At 44.5% G+C, this 18,373-nt stretch overlaps 13 non-coding genes across 13 annotated transcripts; all 13 read right to left on the bottom strand.

Moving 5' to 3' along the window:
- Positions 1 to 733: 733 nt before the first annotated feature.
- On the bottom strand, positions 734 to 924 carry LOC141231372 (U2 spliceosomal RNA). Its single transcript, XR_012297783.1, has one exon. It is a non-coding gene; the product is annotated as a U2 spliceosomal RNA (small nuclear RNA).
- Positions 925 to 2,039: 1,115 nt separating this feature from the next.
- On the bottom strand, positions 2,040 to 2,230 carry LOC141230996 (U2 spliceosomal RNA). The gene has a single exon (XR_012297413.1). It is a non-coding gene; the product is annotated as a U2 spliceosomal RNA (small nuclear RNA).
- A 1,115-nt stretch (positions 2,231 to 3,345) lies between these two features.
- LOC141230995 (U2 spliceosomal RNA) lies at positions 3,346 to 3,536 on the bottom strand. The gene has a single exon (XR_012297412.1). It is a non-coding gene; the product is annotated as a U2 spliceosomal RNA (small nuclear RNA).
- A 1,115-nt stretch (positions 3,537 to 4,651) lies between these two features.
- Positions 4,652 to 4,842, bottom strand: LOC141230994 (U2 spliceosomal RNA). The gene has a single exon (XR_012297411.1). It is a non-coding gene; the product is annotated as a U2 spliceosomal RNA (small nuclear RNA).
- Positions 4,843 to 5,957: 1,115 nt separating this feature from the next.
- LOC141230992 (U2 spliceosomal RNA) lies at positions 5,958 to 6,148 on the bottom strand. The gene has a single exon (XR_012297409.1). It is a non-coding gene; the product is annotated as a U2 spliceosomal RNA (small nuclear RNA).
- A 1,115-nt stretch (positions 6,149 to 7,263) lies between these two features.
- LOC141230991 (U2 spliceosomal RNA) lies at positions 7,264 to 7,454 on the bottom strand. Its single transcript, XR_012297408.1, has one exon. It is a non-coding gene; the product is annotated as a U2 spliceosomal RNA (small nuclear RNA).
- A 1,115-nt stretch (positions 7,455 to 8,569) lies between these two features.
- Positions 8,570 to 8,760, bottom strand: LOC141230990 (U2 spliceosomal RNA). Its single transcript, XR_012297407.1, has one exon. It is a non-coding gene; the product is annotated as a U2 spliceosomal RNA (small nuclear RNA).
- Positions 8,761 to 9,875: 1,115 nt separating this feature from the next.
- On the bottom strand, positions 9,876 to 10,066 carry LOC141230988 (U2 spliceosomal RNA). Its single transcript, XR_012297406.1, has one exon. It is a non-coding gene; the product is annotated as a U2 spliceosomal RNA (small nuclear RNA).
- Positions 10,067 to 11,181: 1,115 nt separating this feature from the next.
- On the bottom strand, positions 11,182 to 11,367 carry LOC141231465 (U2 spliceosomal RNA). The gene has a single exon (XR_012297852.1). It is a non-coding gene; the product is annotated as a U2 spliceosomal RNA (small nuclear RNA).
- Positions 11,368 to 13,966: 2,599 nt separating this feature from the next.
- LOC141231292 (U2 spliceosomal RNA) lies at positions 13,967 to 14,157 on the bottom strand. Its single transcript, XR_012297706.1, has one exon. It is a non-coding gene; the product is annotated as a U2 spliceosomal RNA (small nuclear RNA).
- A 1,115-nt stretch (positions 14,158 to 15,272) lies between these two features.
- LOC141230987 (U2 spliceosomal RNA) lies at positions 15,273 to 15,463 on the bottom strand. Its single transcript, XR_012297405.1, has one exon. It is a non-coding gene; the product is annotated as a U2 spliceosomal RNA (small nuclear RNA).
- Positions 15,464 to 16,578: 1,115 nt separating this feature from the next.
- Positions 16,579 to 16,769, bottom strand: LOC141230986 (U2 spliceosomal RNA). Its single transcript, XR_012297404.1, has one exon. It is a non-coding gene; the product is annotated as a U2 spliceosomal RNA (small nuclear RNA).
- A 1,115-nt stretch (positions 16,770 to 17,884) lies between these two features.
- Positions 17,885 to 18,075, bottom strand: LOC141230985 (U2 spliceosomal RNA). The gene has a single exon (XR_012297403.1). It is a non-coding gene; the product is annotated as a U2 spliceosomal RNA (small nuclear RNA).
- Positions 18,076 to 18,373: the final 298 nt, after the last annotated feature.

Genomic DNA, 18,373 nt, shown 5'->3' with positions numbered 1-18,373 from the left:
AGGTATATAAAGGCTCAGAGCCTATTATGACACGCGCAGCCAGCGTTCCATTGCCACATTCCATCTACTGCAGGCAGGATACCTGGCTGGCTGAATGTCGCTGAGAAGCTCACAGAGACCGCCATAAGCAACAGTTTAACAGAATGCCACAGACTAATCAACCAAACTTTTTGGGTTGGGTTCTCTTTTATAGTCTGCAGGCATTAAATGAAAGAAGTCAGTGTTCCAGCAGAAGGAGACAACGTTTCAGAAAAGGCATTGTAGCAAACCAAAAAAGAAATTTTAAGCGCAGCAGAGTAACCAGCGCACATACCTGTTAGCTCAGGTGAGTTTAAAAGGCTGCTGTTGATAACAAGGGCATTTGCTAAATAGATGGTGTGTGTGCAACAATATACTGAAAGGTCAATTATATTGTGCAGCTTATCTCACCACCTGTAGTTATTTAGGTGAAAGCTCCAAAATGCTTGCCTAATATGTCTGTTTATCCAAAAGGAAGTAAAAAGGGAGAGCTAGAAAGATAGCATTGCATCACATTACATGGCAATGCAATGCACAGTTGCTGAAGTTGAACCAAAATGAGCTTGTAATCTGGCTTCTGCAACTTTGAACATGAAAAATCCAATGAGGAGAAGAAAAGCAAAGCCAAAGAGTCCATCCCCAAATCCGACAAACAAGCAAAATGAACAAAAAACATTGAATTCAATTCTTTCTGATTTTAGAAACTGCATTAAAGAAGGGGTGCACCGGTCCTGGAGATACTGCAATACCAGGTCAATGCGTGGAGTGGACAGAGCAAGCTCTTTTTCCATCTCCCTGTTCTAAAAATCCATTTAATATATGGTTCTCAGATAGGGGACGTATCAGATATTAAACTGATAAGAACAGATACTACACTTGATCTTAGCCAAAAGGCCGAGAAGCGATAACCAGAATTGGTTTCAAACTACGGAGCCACCCAAGGATCCTGAAAAGTCCATTTGTGGAGATGAGCTCCTGGACTCCCGTTAAGAAGACATGTTGTCAACCTCTAGATCCCTTACATGCCTGCACTTTTCGGCTTGCTGCTGCTGCAATCCACGCGTTTTAGATCTGCATAACTCCACCTCTTTAAACACAGCACCTTCACCCCCTGCTGTTCCCACCCGCCTCAACACCGTTGGAAGGGAGGAGAACCAATTAAGGCGGGGGGTGGGGTGGAACGAGCAGCTGTCTACCCTTAGCAGGAGGGCTCCTGATTACATACCTCTCCTGCTGCTGCTGCTGCTGGCTGTCCAGCAGCAGACTGAAGGTGGCTGCTGCTGTGCACAGGTATATAAAGGCTCAGAGCCTATTATGACACGCGCAGCCAGCGTTCCATTGCCACATTCCATCTACTGCAGGCAGGATACCTGGCTGGCTGAATGTCGCTGAGAAGCTCACAGAGACCGCCATAAGCAACAGTTTAACAGAATGCCACAGACTAATCAACCAAACTTTTTGGGTTGGGTTCTCTTTTATAGTCTGCAGGCATTAAATGAAAGAAGTCAGTGTTCCAGCAGAAGGAGACAACGTTTCAGAAAAGGCATTGTAGCAAACCAAAAAAGAAATTTTAAGCGCAGCAGAGTAACCAGCGCACATACCTGTTAGCTCAGGTGAGTTTAAAAGGCTGCTGTTGATAACAAGGGCATTTGCTAAATAGATGGTGTGTGTGCAACAATATACTGAAAGGTCAATTATATTGTGCAGCTTATCTCACCACCTGTAGTTATTTAGGTGAAAGCTCCAAAATGCTTGCCTAATATGTCTGTTTATCCAAAAGGAAGTAAAAAGGGAGAGCTAGAAAGATAGCATTGCATCACATTACATGGCAATGCAATGCACAGTTGCTGAAGTTGAACCAAAATGAGCTTGTAATCTGGCTTCTGCAACTTTGAACATGAAAAATCCAATGAGGAGAAGAAAAGCAAAGCCAAAGAGTCCATCCCCAAATCCGACAAACAAGCAAAATGAACAAAAAACATTGAATTCAATTCTTTCTGATTTTAGAAACTGCATTAAAGAAGGGGTGCACCGGTCCTGGAGATACTGCAATACCAGGTCAATGCGTGGAGTGGACAGAGCAAGCTCTTTTTCCATCTCCCTGTTCTAAAAATCCATTTAATATATGGTCCCCAGATAGGGGACGTATCAGATATTAAACTGATAAGAACAGATACTACACTTGATCTTAGCCAAAAGGCCGAGAAGCGATAACCAGAATTGGTTTCAAACTACGGAGCCACCCAAGGATCCTGAAAAGTCCATTTGTGGAGATGAGCTCCTGGACTCCCGTTAAGAAGACATGTTGTCAACCTCTAGATCCCTTACATGCCTGCACTTTTCGGCTTGCTGCTGCTGCAATCCACGCGTTTTAGATCTGCATAACTCCACCTCTTTAAACACAGCACCTTCACCCCCTGCTGTTCCCACCCGCCTCAACACCGTTGGAAGGGAGGAGAACCAATTAAGGCGGGGGGTGGGGTGGAACGAGCAGCTGTCTACCCTTAGCAGGAGGGCTCCTGATTACATACCTCTCCTGCTGCTGCTGCTGCTGGCTGTCCAGCAGCAAACTGAAGGTGGCTGCTGCTGTGCACAGGTATATAAAGGCTCAGAGCCTATTATGACACGCGCAGCCAGCGTTCCATTGCCACATTCCATCTACTGCAGGCAGGATACCTGGCTGGCTGAATGTCGCTGAGAAGCTCACAGAGACCGCCATAAGCAACAGTTTAACAGAATGCCACAGACTAATCAACCAAACTTTTTGGGTTGGGTTCTCTTTTATAGTCTGCAGGCATTAAATGAAAGAAGTCAGTGTTCCAGCAGAAGGAGACAACGTTTCAGAAAAGGCATTGTAGCAAACCAAAAAAGAAATTTTAAGCGCAGCAGAGTAACCAGCGCACATACCTGTTAGCTCAGGTGAGTTTAAAAGGCTGCTGTTGATAACAAGGGCATTTGCTAAATAGATGGTGTGTGTGCAACAATATACTGAAAGGTCAATTATATTGTGCAGCTTATCTCACCACCTGTAGTTATTTAGGTGAAAGCTCCAAAATGCTTGCCTAATATGTCTGTTTATCCAAAAGGAAGTAAAAAGGGAGAGCTAGAAAGATAGCATTGCATCACATTACATGGCAATGCAATGCACAGTTGCTGAAGTTGAACCAAAATGAGCTTGTAATCTGGCTTCTGCAACTTTGAACATGAAAAATCCAATGAGGAGAAGAAAAGCAAAGCCAAAGAGTCCATCCCCAAATCCGACAAACAAGCAAAATGAACAAAAAACATTGAATTCAATTCTTTCTGATTTTAGAAACTGCATTAAAGAAGGGGTGCACCGGTCCTGGAGATACTGCAATACCAGGTCAATGCGTGGAGTGGACAGAGCAAGCTCTTTTTCCATCTCCCTGTTCTAAAAATCCATTTAATATATGGTCCCCAGATAGGGGACGTATCAGATATTAAACTGATAAGAACAGATACTACACTTGATCTTAGCCAAAAGGCCGAGAAGCGATAACCAGAATTGGTTTCAAACTACGGAGCCACCCAAGGATCCTGAAAAGTCCATTTGTGGAGATGAGCTCCTGGACTCCCGTTAAGAAGACATGTTGTCAACCTCTAGATCCCTTACATGCCTGCACTTTTCGGCTTGCTGCTGCTGCAATCCACGCGTTTTAGATCTGCATAACTCCACCTCTTTAAACACAGCACCTTCACCCCCTGCTGTTCCCACCCGCCTCAACACCGTTGGAAGGGAGGAGAACCAATTAAGGTGGGGGGTGGGGTGGAACGAGCAGCTGTCTACCCTTAGCAGGAGGGCTCCTGATTACATACCTCTCCTGCTGCTGCTGCTGCTGGCTGTCCAGCAGCAAACTGAAGGTGGCTGCTGCTGTGCACAGGTATATAAAGGCTCAGAGCCTATTATGACACGCGCAGCCAGCGTTCCATTGCCACATTCCATCTACTGCAGGCAGGATACCTGGCTGGCTGAATGTCGCTGAGAAGCTCACAGAGACCGCCATAAGCAACAGTTTAACAGAATGCCACAGACTAATCAACCAAACTTTTTGGGTTGGGTTCTCTTTTATAGTCTGCAGGCATTAAATGAAAGAAGTCAGTGTTCCAGCAGAAGGAGACAACGTTTCAGAAAAGGCATTGTAGCAAACCAAAAAAGAAATTTTAAGCGCAGCAGAGTAACCAGCGCACATACCTGTTAGCTCAGGTGAGTTTAAAAGGCTGCTGTTGATAACAAGGGCATTTGCTAAATAGATGGTGTGTGTGCAACAATATACTGAAAGGTCAATTATATTGTGCAGCTTATCTCACCACCTGTAGTTATTTAGGTGAAAGCTCCAAAATGCTTGCCTAATATGTCTGTTTATCCAAAAGGAAGTAAAAAGGGAGAGCTAGAAAGATAGCATTGCATCACATTACATGGCAATGCAATGCACAGTTGCTGAAGTTGAACCAAAATGAGCTTGTAATCTGGCTTCTGCAACTTTGAACATGAAAAATCCAATGAGGAGAAGAAAAGCAAAGCCAAAGAGTCCATCCCCAAATCCGACAAACAAGCAAAATGAACAAAAAACATTGAATTCAATTCTTTCTGATTTTAGAAACTGCATTAAAGAAGGGGTGCACCGGTCCTGGAGATACTGCAATACCAGGTCAATGCGTGGAGTGGACAGAGCAAGCTCTTTTTCCATCTCCCTGTTCTAAAAATCCATTTAATATATGGTCCCCAGATAGGGGACGTATCAGATATTAAACTGATAAGAACAGATACTACACTTGATCTTAGCCAAAAGGCCGAGAAGCGATAACCAGAATTGGTTTCAAACTACGGAGCCACCCAAGGATCCTGAAAAGTCCATTTGTGGAGATGAGCTCCTGGACTCCCGTTAAGAAGACATGTTGTCAACCTCTAGATCCCTTACATGCCTGCACTTTTCGGCTTGCTGCTGCTGCAATCCACGCGTTTTAGATCTGCATAACTCCACCTCTTTAAACACAGCACCTTCACCCCCTGCTGTTCCCACCCGCCTCAACACCGTTGGAAGGGAGGAGAACCAATTAAGGTGGGGGGTGGGGTGGAACGAGCAGCTGTCTACCCTTAGCAGGAGGGCTCCTGATTACATACCTCTCCTGCTGCTGCTGCTGCTGGCTGTCCAGCAGCAAACTGAAGGTGGCTGCTGCTGTGCACAGGTATATAAAGGCTCAGAGCCTATTATGACACGCGCAGCCAGCGTTCCATTGCCACATTCCATCTACTGCAGGCAGGATACCTGGCTGGCTGAATGTCGCTGAGAAGCTCACAGAGACCGCCATAAGCAACAGTTTAACAGAATGCCACAGACTAATCAACCAAACTTTTTGGGTTGGGTTCTCTTTTATAGTCTGCAGGCATTAAATGAAAGAAGTCAGTGTTCCAGCAGAAGGAGACAACGTTTCAGAAAAGGCATTGTAGCAAACCAAAAAAGAAATTTTAAGCGCAGCAGAGTAACCAGCGCACATACCTGTTAGCTCAGGTGAGTTTAAAAGGCTGCTGTTGATAACAAGGGCATTTGCTAAATAGATGGTGTGTGTGCAACAATATACTGAAAGGTCAATTATATTGTGCAGCTTATCTCACCACCTGTAGTTATTTAGGTGAAAGCTCCAAAATGCTTGCCTAATATGTCTGTTTATCCAAAAGGAAGTAAAAAGGGAGAGCTAGAAAGATAGCATTGCATCACATTACATGGCAATGCAATGCACAGTTGCTGAAGTTGAACCAAAATGAGCTTGTAATCTGGCTTCTGCAACTTTGAACATGAAAAATCCAATGAGGAGAAGAAAAGCAAAGCCAAAGAGTCCATCCCCAAATCCGACAAACAAGCAAAATGAACAAAAAACATTGAATTCAATTCTTTCTGATTTTAGAAACTGCATTAAAGAAGGGGTGCACCGGTCCTGGAGATACTGCAATACCAGGTCAATGCGTGGAGTGGACAGAGCAAGCTCTTTTTCCATCTCCCTGTTCTAAAAATCCATTTAATATATGGTCCCCAGATAGGGGACGTATCAGATATTAAACTGATAAGAACAGATACTACACTTGATCTTAGCCAAAAGGCCGAGAAGCGATAACCAGAATTGGTTTCAAACTACGGAGCCACCCAAAGATCCTGAAAAGTCCATTTGTGGAGATGAGCTCCTGGACTCCCGTTAAGAAGACATGTTGTCAACCTCTAGATCCCTTACATGCCTGCACTTTTCGGCTTGCTGCTGCTGCAATCCACGCGTTTTAGATCTGCATAACTCCACCTCTTTAAACACAGCACCTTCACCCCCTGCTGTTCCCACTCGCCTCAACACCCTTGGAAGGGAGGAGAACCAATTAAGGCGGGGGGTGGGGTGGAACGAGCAGCTGTCTACCCTTAGCAGGAGGGCTCCTGATTACATACCTCTCCTGCTGCTGCTGCTGCTGGCTGTCCAGCAGCAGACTGAAGGTGGCTGCTGCTGTGCACAGGTATATAAAGGCTCAGAGCCTATTATGACACGCGCAGCCAGCGTTCCATTGCCACATTCCATCTACTGCAGGCAGGATACCTGGCTGGCTGAATGTCGCTGAGAAGCTCACAGAGACCGCCATAAGCAACAGTTTAACAGAATGCCACAGACTAATCAACCAAACTTTTTGGGTTGGGTTCTCTTTTATAGTCTGCAGGCATTAAATGAAAGAAGTCAGTGTTCCAGCAGAAGGAGACAACGTTTCAGAAAAGGCATTGTAGCAAACCAAAAAAGAAATTTTAAGCGCAGCAGAGTAACCAGCGCACATACCTGTTAGCTCAGGTGAGTTTAAAAGGCTGCTGTTGATAACAAGGGCATTTGCTAAATAGATGGTGTGTGTGCAACAATATACTGAAAGGTCAATTATATTGTGCAGCTTATCTCACCACCTGTAGTTATTTAGGTGAAAGCTCCAAAATGCTTGCCTAATATGTCTGTTTATCCAAAAGGAAGTAAAAAGGGAGAGCTAGAAAGATAGCATTGCATCACATTACATGGCAATGCAATGCACAGTTGCTGAAGTTGAACCAAAATGAGCTTGTAATCTGGCTTCTGCAACTTTGAACATGAAAAATCCAATGAGGAGAAGAAAAGCAAAGCCAAAGAGTCCATCCCCAAATCCGACAAACAAGCAAAATGAACAAAAAACATTGAATTCAATTCTTTCTGATTTTAGAAACTGCATTAAAGAAGGGGTGCACCGGTCCTGGAGATACTGCAATACCAGGTCAATGCGTGGAGTGGACAGAGCAAGCTCTTTTTCCATCTCCCTGTTCTAAAAATCCATTTAATATATGGTCCCCAGATAGGGGACGTATCAGATATTAAACTGATAAGAACAGATACTACACTTGATCTTAGCCAAAAGGCCGAGAAGCGATAACCAGAATTGGTTTCAAACTACGGAGCCACCCAAGGATCCTGAAAAGTCCATTCGTGGAGATGAGCTCCTGGACTCCCGTTAAGAAGACATGTTGTCAACCTCTAGATCCCTTACATGCCTGCACTTTTCGGCTTGCTGCTGCTGCAATCCACGCGTTTTAGATCTGCATAACTCCACCTCTTTAAACACAGCACCTTCACCCCCTGCTGTTCCCACCCGCCTCAACACCCTTGGAAGGGAGGAGAACCAATTAAGGCGGGGGGTGGGGTGGAACGAGCAGCTGTCTACCCTTAGCAGGAGGGCTCCTGATTACATACCTCTCCTGCTGCTGCTGCTGCTGGCTGTCCAGCAGCAGACTGAAGGTGGCTGCTGCTGTGCACAGGTATATAAAGGCTCAGAGCCTATTATGACACGCGCAGCCAGCGTTCCATTGCCACATTCCATCTACTGCAGGCAGGATACCTGGCTGGCTGAATGTCGCTGAGAAGCTCACAGAGACCGCCATAAGCAACAGTTTAACAGAATGCCACAGACTAATCAACCAAACTTTTTGGGTTGGGTTCTCTTTTATAGTCTGCAGGCATTAAATGAAAGAAGTCAGTGTTCCAGCAGAAGGAGACAACGTTTCAGAAAAGGCATTGTAGCAAACCAAAAAAGAAATTTTAAGCGCAGCAGAGTAACCAGCGCACATACCTGTTAGCTCAGGTGAGTTTAAAAGGCTGCTGTTGATAACAAGGGCATTTGCTAAATAGATGGTGTGTGTGCAACAATATACTGAAAGGTCAATTATATTGTGCAGCTTATCTCACCACCTGTAGTTATTTAGGTGAAAGCTCCAAAATGCTTGCCTAATATGTCTGTTTATCCAAAAGGAAGTAAAAAGGGAGAGCTAGAAAGATAGCATTGCATCACATTACATGGCAATGCAATGCACAGTTGCTGAAGTTGAACCAAAATGAGCTTGTAATCTGGCTTCTGCAACTTTGAACATGAAAAATCCAATGAGGAGAAGAAAAGCAAAGCCAAAGAGTCCATCCCCAAATCCGACAAACAAGCAAAATGAACAAAAAACATTGAATTCAATTCTTTCTGATTTTAGAAACTGCATTAAAGAAGGGGTGCACCGGTCCTGGAGATACTGCAATACCAGGTCAATGCGTGGAGTGGACAGAGCAAGCTCTTTTTCCATCTCCCTGTTCTAAAAATCCATTTAATATATGGTCCCCAGATAGGGGACGTATCAGATATTAAACTGATAAGAACAGATACTACACTTGATCTTAGCCAAAAGGCCGAGAAGCGATAACCAGAATTGGTTTCAAACTACGGAGCCACCCAAGGATCCTGAAAAGTCCATTTGTGGAGATGAGCTCCTGGACTCCCGTTAAGAAGACATGTTGTCAACCTCTAGATCCCTTACATGCCTGCACTTTTCGGCTTGCTGCTGCTGCAATCCACGCGTTTTAGATCTGCATAACTCCACCTCTTTAAACACAGCACCTTCACCCCCTGCTGTTCCCACCCGCCTCAACACCCTTGGAAGGGAGGAGAACCAATTAAGGCGGGGGGTGGGGTGGAACGAGCAGCTGTCTACCCTTAGCAGGAGGGCTCCTGATTACATACCTCTCCTGCTGCTGCTGCTGCTGGCTGTCCAGCAGCAGACTGAAGGTGGCTGCTGCTGTGCACAGGTATATAAAGGCTCAGAGCCTATTATGACACGCGCAGCCAGCGTTCCATTGCCACATTCCATCTACTGCAGGCAGGATACCTGGCTGGCTGAATGTCGCTGAGAAGCTCACAGAGACCGCCATAAGCAACAGTTTAACAGAATGCCACAGACTAATCAACCAAACTTTTTGGGTTGGGTTCTCTTTTATAGTCTGCAGGCATTAAATGAAAGAAGTCAGTGTTCCAGCAGAAGGAGACAACGTTTCAGAAAAGGCATTGTAGCAAACCAAAAAAGAAATTTTAAGCGCAGCAGAGTAACCAGCGCACATACCTGTTAGCTCAGGTGAGTTTAAAAGGCTGCTGTTGATAACAAGGGCATTTGCTAAATAGATGGTGTGTGTGCAACAATATACTGAAAGGTCAATTATATTGTGCAGCTTATCTCACCACCTGTAGTTATTTAGGTGAAAGCTCCAAAATGCTTGCCTAATATGTCTGTTTATCCAAAAGGAAGTAAAAAGGGAGAGCTAGAAAGATAGCATTGCATCACATTACATGGCAATGCAATGCACAGTTGCTGAAGTTGAACCAAAATGAGCTTGTAATCTGGCTTCTGCAACTTTGAACATGAAAAATCCAATGAGGAGAAGAAAAGCAAAGCCAAAGAGTCCATCCCCAAATCCGACAAACAAGCAAAATGAACAAAAAACATTGAATTCAATTCTTTCTGATTTTAGAAACTGCATTAAAGAAGGGGTGCACCGGTCCTGGAGATACTGCAATACCAGGTCAATGCGTGGAGTGGACAGAGCAAGCTCTTTTTCCATCTCCCTGTTCTAAAAATCCATTTAATATATGGTCCCCAGATAGGGGACGTATCAGATATTAAACTGATAAGAACAGATACTACACTTGATCTTAGCCAAAAGGCCGAGAAGCGATAACCAGAATTGGTTTCAAACTACGGAGCCACCCAAGGATCCTGAAAAGTCCATTTGTGGAGATGAGCTCCTGGACTCCCGTTAAGAAGACATGTTGTCAACCTCTAGATCCCTTACATGCCTGCACTTTTCGGCTTGCTGCTGCTGCAATCCACGCGTTTTAGATCTGCATAACTCCACCTCTTTAAACACAGCACCTTCACCCCCTGCTGTTCCCACCCGCCTCAACACCGTTGGAAGGGAGGAGAACCAATTAAGGCGGGGGGTGGGGTGGAACGAGCAGCTGTCTACCCTTAGCAGGAGGGCTCCTGATTACATACCTCTCCTGCTGCTGCTGCTGCTGGCTGTCCAGCAGCAGACTGAAGGTGGCTGCTGCTGTGCACAGGTATATAAAGGCTCAGAGCCTATTATGACACGCGCAGCCAGCGTTCCATTGCCACATTCCATCTACTGCAGGCAGGATACCTGGCTGGCTGAATGTCGCTGAGAAGCTCACAGAGACCGCCATAAGCAACAGTTTAACAGAATGCCACAGACTAATCAACCAAACTTTTTGGGTTGGGTTCTCTTTTATAGTCTGCAGGCATTAAATGAAAGAAGTCAGTGTTCCAGCAGAAGGAGACAACGTTTCAGAAATGGCATTGTAGCAAACCAAAAAAGAAATTTTAAGCGCAGCAGAGTAACCAGCGCACATACCTGTTAGCTCAGGTGAGTTTAAAAGGCTGCTGTTGATAACAAGGGCATTTGCTAAATAGATGGTGTGTGTGCAACAATATACTGAAAGGTCAATTATATTGTGCAGCTTATCTCACCACCTGTAGTTATTTAGGTGAAAGCTCCAAAATGCTTGCCTAATATGTCTGTTTATCCAAAAGGAAGTAAAAAGGGAGAGCTAGAAAGATAGCATTGCATCACATTACATGGCAATGCAATGCACAGTTGCTGAAGTTGAACCAAAATGAGCTTGTAATCTGGCTTCTGCAACTTTGAACATGAAAAATCCAATGAGGAGAAGAAAAGCAAAGCCAAAGAGTCCATCCCCAAATCCGACAAACAAGCAAAATGAACAAAAAACATTGAATTCAATTCTTTCTGATTTTAGAAACTGCATTAAAGAAGGGGTGCACCGGTCCTGGAGATACTGCAATACCAGGTCAATGCGTGGAGTGGACAGAGCAAGCTCTTTTTCCATCTCCCTGTTCTAAAAATCCATTTAATATATGGTCCCCAGATAGGGGACGTATCAGATATTAAACTGATAAGAACAGATTTTTTTTTTTTTTTTTTTCTTAACACTCAGATTACAAGTACCATCTCGATTCCATACTTCTGAAAACGGTGATGGACCAAATCCATCATCGTGTCATTTTAAAACAAAAAAACATTATTTAATGCATATACAAAAAAAACAAAACAACAACCAGTATTTCCTCTCAGACACATAATATATAGAGGAAGGAAACAAAACACATTACTGCATTCCTCCCTTCAACGCATAATATGTTAGATACTCCAACAGTCCTTTCTCTTGCGAGAAAGATTCAAAGTTTGTATTCACATAATCTATCCATGTCCTTCCCACCTTATAGGTTTCAAAAAACCTCTCTTTATTTGCCTTCACACTTGCGATTACCTTTGGAAAAAAAGCTTCAAAACACACACCACTTCCCTTCATTTCCGCAATTCCTTTTTTAACTTTGTCCATTTCTTTATCAGCTTCCTCCTCTTCTGTTTGCCTCTGAACCTCTACCGTCTTCTTTTTTTCTTTCTTTTCCGCCTTTGCACTTTCCATCTTCTCCTTATTACTCTTTCTCTTTGGGCATTCCTTAAACCTATGCCCAATTTCCATACACAGGTTACACTTATTCCTTTCTACTGGACATGATTTAGAAACATGTCCTTCCGCTTTACACTTCCAACACTTTTCTGCAGTACAGTCTTCACGTTTATGACCATATACCTCACAAATTGAACAAAAGGAATCCATCCCATTAAAGAATAAATTCCCACTTACTTTACCAAGCTTAAACCTTTGAGGCGGGTAGGAAAAACTCCTATCCTTGTTCATGTTAAATTCCACAAAAAATTTCCACTTTCCCGTCCATACTCCGAATTCATTCATTACTTTACCTTTTGATACTACAGACTTGGCAAAACCACTCAAAAACGTGACAATGTCCTCTTCTGGAACCAGTGGTGAAAACATTTTCACTGTCACCATCTTTTCACTACTAAATACGTGACGTTGAAACCGAATTCCAACAAACTTCTCATGTCTCAATTCATCAAAAGAATCCATATAGTTCTCCAAAATCTTCCTAGACTCAAAAAACACGTCATAGACACCCTTTTGGGGATAATCCATAACTGCCACGATGTCTTCTTTATTCACCTTTGCGACACCCAAGATGATCTCCTTCATAATAAACCGAAAGTCCTTAACCTTCTGACAGTCTCTCCGGACAAAAATCCGGAAAGCGGTCTCCACACGTGCATGTTCTGGAACCTCCAACTTCGGCCACAACTCCGCCTCTGTTGCCATGATTCTCCAACAGAATGAGCGTAATCTCCACTCCAACACACAGAAGGAGCGAGTATGATCACTTCCCGTTGTCTGGGGACTAAGCCGACACGCCTATAGCAGCAAGGGGGTGAAGTCCCCACAATTAGGTAAGGACGATCCCCCAAGGCCGACGAGCCAGGTACCCTAGACACCTCCAACCAAAACCAAGGCAGCAATCGCTAAATCACTGCACTTGATCTTAGCCAAAAGGCCGAGAAGCGATAACCAGAATTGGTTTCAAACTACGGAGCCACCCAAGGATCCTGAAAAGTCCATTTGTGGAGATGAGCTCCTGGACTCCCGTTAAGAAGACATGTTGTCAACCTCTAGATCCCTTACATGCCTGCACTTTTCGGCTTGCTGCTGCTGCAATCCACGCGTTTTAGATCTGCATAACTCCACCTCTTTAAACACAGCACCTTCACCCCCTGCTGTTCCCACCCGCCTCAACACCGTTGGAAGGGAGGAGAACCAATTAAGGCGGGGGGTGGGGTGGAACGAGCAGCTGTCTACCCTTAGCAGGAGGGCTCCTGATTACATACCTCTCCTGCTGCTGCTGCTGCTGGCTGTCCAGCAGCAGACTGAAGGTGGCTGCTGCTGTGCACAGGTATATAAAGGCTCAGAGCCTATTATGACACGCGCAGCCAGCGTTCCATTGCCACATTCCATCTACTGCAGGCAGGATACCTGGCTGGCTGAATGTCGCTGAGAAGCTCACAGAGACCGCCATAAGCAACAGTTTAACAGAATGCCACAGACTAATCAACCAAACTTTTTGGGTTGGGTTCTCTTTTATAGTCTGCAGGCATTAAATGAAAGAAGTCAGTGTTCCAGCAGAAGGAGACAACGTTTCAGAAAAGGCATTGTAGCAAACCAAAAAAGAAATTTTAAGCGCAGCAGAGTAACCAGCGCACATACCTGTTAGCTCAGGTGAGTTTAAAAGGCTGCTGTTGATAACAAGGGCATTTGCTAAATAGATGGTGTGTGTGCAACAATATACTGAAAGGTCAATTATATTGTGCAGCTTATCTCACCACCTGTAGTTATTTAGGTGAAAGCTCCAATATGCTTGCCTAATATGTCTGTTTATCCAAAAGGAAGTAAAAAGGGAGAGCTAGAAAGATAGCATTGCATCACATTACATGGCAATGCAATGCACAGTTGCTGAAGTTGAACCAAAATGAGCTTGTAATCTGGCTTCTGCAACTTTGAACATGAAAAATCCAATGAGGAGAAGAAAAGCAAAGCCAAAGAGTCCATCCCCAAATCCGACAAACAAGCAAAATGAACAAAAAACATTGAATTCAATTCTTTCTGATTTTAGAAACTGCATTAAAGAAGGGGTGCACCGGTCCTGGAGATACTGCAATACCAGGTCAATGCGTGGAGTGGACAGAGCAAGCTCTTTTTCCATCTCCCTGTTCTAAAAATCCATTTAATATATGGTCCCCAGATAGGGGACGTATCAGATATTAAACTGATAAGAACAGATACTACACTTGATCTTAGCCAAAAGGCTGAGAAGCGATAACCAGAATTGGTTTCAAACTACGGAGCCACCCAAGGATCCTGAAAAGTCCATTTGTGGAGATGAGCTCCTGGACTCCCGTTAAGAAGACATGTTGTCAACCTCTAGATCCCTTACATGCCTGCACTTTTCGGCTTGCTGCTGCTGCAATCCACGCGTTTTAGATCTGCATAACTCCACCTCTTTAAACACAGCACCTTCACCCCCTGCTGTTCCCACCCGCCTCAACACCCGTGGAAGGGAGGAGAACCAATTAAGGCGGGGGGTGGGGTGGAACGAGCAGCTGTCTACCCTTAGCAGGAGGGCTCCTGATTACATACCTCTCCTGCTGCTGCTGCTGCTGGCTGTCCAGCAGCAGACTGAAGGTGGCTGCTGCTGTGCACGGGTATATAAAGGCTCAGAGCCTATTATGACACGCGCAGCCAGCGTTCCATTGCCACATTCCATCTACTGCAGGCAGGATACCTGGCTGGCTGAATGTCGCTGAGAAGCTCACAGAGACCGCCATAAGCAACAGTTTAACAGAATGCCACAGACTAATCAACCAAACTTTTTGGGTTGGGTTCTCTTTTATAGTCTGCAGGCATTAAATGAAAGAAGTCAGTGTTCCAGCAGAAGGAGACAACGTTTCAGAAAAGGCATTGTAGCAAACCAAAAAAGAAATTTTAAGCGCAGCAGAGTAACCAGCGCACATACCTGTTAGCTCAGGTGAGTTTAAAAGGCTGCTGTTGATAACAAGGGCATTTGCTAAATAGATGGTGTGTGTGCAACAATATACTGAAAGGTCAATTATATTGTGCAGCTTATCTCACCACCTGTAGTTATTTAGGTGAAAGCTCCAAAATGCTTGCCTAATATGTCTGTTTATCCAAAAGGAAGTAAAAAGGGAGAGCTAGAAACATAGCATTGCATCACATTACATGGCAATGCAATGCACAGTTGCTGAAGTTGAACCAAAATGAGCTTGTAATCTGGCTTCTGCAACTTTGAACATGAAAAATCCAATGAGGAGAAGAAAAGCAAAGCCAAAGAGTCCATCCCCAAATCCGACAAACAAGCAAAATGAACAAAAAACATTGAATTCAATTCTTTCTGATTTTAGAAACTGCATTAAAGAAGGGGTGCACCGGTCCTGGAGATACTGCAATACCAGGTCAATGCGTGGAGTGGACAGAGCAAGCTCTTTTTCCATCTCCCTGTTCTAAAAATCCATTTAATATATGGTCCCCAGATAGGGGACGTATCAGATATTAAACTGATAAGAACAGATACTACACTTGATCTTAGCCAAAAGGCCGAGAAGCGATAACCAGAATTGGTTTCAAACTACGGAGCCACCCAAGGATCCTGAAAAGTCCATTTGTGGAGATGAGCTCCTGGACTCCCGTTAAGAAGACATGTTGTCAACCTCTAGATCCCTAACATGCCTGCACTTTTCGGCTTGCTGCTGCTGCAATCCACGCGTTTTAGATCTGCATAACTCCACCTCTTTAAACACAGCACCTTCACCCCCTGCTGTTCCCACCCGCCTCAACACCGTTGGAAGGGAGGAGAACCAATTAAGGCGGGGGGTGGGGTGGAACGAGCAGCTGTCTACCCTTAGCAGGAGGGCTCCTGATTACATACCTCTCCTGCTGCTGCTGCTGCTGGCTGTCCAGCAGCAGACTGAAGGTGGCTGCTGCTGTGCACAGGTATATAAAGGCTCAGAGCCTATTATGACACGCGCAGCCAGCGTTCCATTGCCACATTCCATCTACTGCAGGCAGGATACCTGGCTGGCTGAATGTCGCTGAGAAGCTCACAGAGACCGCCATAAGCAACAGTTTAACAGAATGCCACAGACTAATCAACCAAACTTTTTGGGTTGGGTTCTCTTTTATAGTCTGCAGGCATTAAATGAAAGAAGTCAGTGTTCCAGCAGAAGGAGACAACGTTTCAGAAAAGGCATTGTAGCAAACCAAAAAAGAAATTTTAAGCGCAGCAGAGTAACCAGCGCACATACCTGTTAGCTCAGGTGAGTTTAAAAGGCTGCTGTTGATAACAAGGGCATTTGCTAAATAGATGGTGTGTGTGCAAAAATATACTGAAAGGTCAATTATATTGTGCAGCTTATCTCACCACCTGTAGTTATTTAGGTGAAAGCTCCAAAATGCTTGCCTAATATGTCTGTTTATCCAAAAGGAAGTAAAAAGGGAGAGCTAGAAAGATAGCATTGCATCACATTACATGGCAATGCAATGCACAGTTGCTGAAGTTGAACCAAAATGAGCTTGTAATCTGGCTTCTGCAACTTTGAACATGAAAAATCCAATGAGGAGAAGAAAAGCAAAGCCAAAGAGTCCATCCCCAAATCCGACAAACAAGCAAAATGAACAAAAAACATTGAATTCAGTTCTTTCTGATTTTAGAAACTGCATTAAAGAAGGGGTGCACCGGTCCTGGAGATACTGCAATACCAGGTCAATGCGTGGAGTGGACAGAGCAAGCTCTTTTTCCATCTCCCTGTTCTAAAAATCCATTTAATATATGGTCCCCAGATAGGGGACGTATCAGATATTAAACTGATAAGAACAGATACTACACTTGATCTTAGCCAAAAGGCCGAGAAGCGATAACCAGAATTGGTTTCAAACTACGGAGCCACCCAAGGATCCTGAAAAGTCCATTTGTGGAGATGAGCTCCTGGACTCCCGTTAAGAAGACATGTTGTCAACCTCTAGATCCCTTACATGCCTGCACTTTTCGGCTTGCTGCTGCTGCAATCCACGCGTTTTAGATCTGCATAACTCCACCTCTTTAAACACAGCACCTTCACCCCCTGCTGTTCCCACCCGCCTCAACACCGTTGGAAGGGAGGAGAACCAATTAAGGCGGGGGGTGGGGTGGAACGAGCAGCTGTCTACCCTTAGCAGGAGGGCTCCTGATTACATACCTCTCCTGCTGCTGCTGCTGCTGGCTGTCCAGCAGCAGACTGAAGGTGGCTGCTGCTGTGCACAGGTATATAAAGGCTCAGAGCCTATTATGACACGCGCAGCCAGCGTTCCATTGCCACATTCCATCTACTGCAGGCAGGATACCTGGCTGGCTGAATGTCGCTGAGAAGCTCACAGAGACCGCCATAAGCAACAGTTTAACAGAATGCCACAGACTAATCAACCAAACTTTTTGGGTTGGGTTCTCTTTTATAGTCTGCAGGCATTAAATGAAAGAAGTCAGTGTTCCAGCAGAAGGAGACAACGTTTCAGAAAAGGCATTGTAGCAAACCAAAAAAGAAATTTTAAGCGCAGCAGAGTAACCAGCGCACATACCTGTTAGCTCAGGTGAGTTTAAAAGGCTGCTGTTGATAACAAGGGCATTTGCTAAATAGATGGTGTGTGTGCAACAATATACTGAAAGGTCAATTATATTGTGCAGCTTATCTCACCACCTGTAGTTATTTAGGTGAAAGCTCCAAAATGCTTGCCTAATATGTCTGTTTATCCAAAAGGAAGTAAAAAGGGAGAGCTAGAAAGATAGCATTGCATCACATTACATGGCAATGCAATGCACAGTTGCTGAAGTTGAACCAAAATGAGCTTGTAATCTGGCTTCTGCAACTTTGAACATGAAAAATCCAATGAGGAGAAGAAAAGCAAAGCCAAAGAGTCCATCCCCAAATCCGACAAACAAGCAAAATGAACAAAAAACATTGAATTCAATTCTTTCTGATTTTAGAAACTGCATTAAAGAAGGGGTGCACCGGTCCTGGAGATACTGCAATACCAGGTCAATGCGTGGAGTGGACAGAGCAAGCTCTTTTTCCATCTCCCTGTTCTAAAAATCCATTTAATATATGGTCCCCAGATAGGGGACGTATCAGATATTAAACTGATAAGAACAGATACTACACTTGATCTTAGCCAAAAGGCCGAGAAGCGATAACCAGAATTGGTTTCAAACTACGGAGCCACCCAAGGATCCTGAAAAGTCCATTTGTGGAGATGAGCTCCTGGACTCCCGTTAAGAAGACATGTTGTCAACCTCTAGATCCCTTACATGCCTGCACTTTTCGGCTTGCTGCTGCTGCAATCCACGCGTTTTAGATCTGCATAACTCCACCTCTTTAAACACAGCACCTTCACCCCCTGCTGTTCCCACCCGCCTCAACACCGTTGGAAGGGAGGAGAACCAATTAAGGCGGGGGGTGGGGTGGAACGAGCAGCTGTCTACCCTTAGCA

Source organism: Phyllobates terribilis, unplaced genomic scaffold (assembly GCF_046119375.1).
Source record: "Phyllobates terribilis strain yellow unplaced genomic scaffold, ASM4611937v1 Scaffold_505__1_contigs__length_1300667, whole genome shotgun sequence".
NCBI classification, from domain to species: Eukaryota; Metazoa; Chordata; class Amphibia; order Anura; family Dendrobatidae; genus Phyllobates; species Phyllobates terribilis.
The sequence above is the reverse complement of the archived record's forward strand: the minus strand, read 5'-3'. Positions and strand labels throughout refer to the sequence as shown.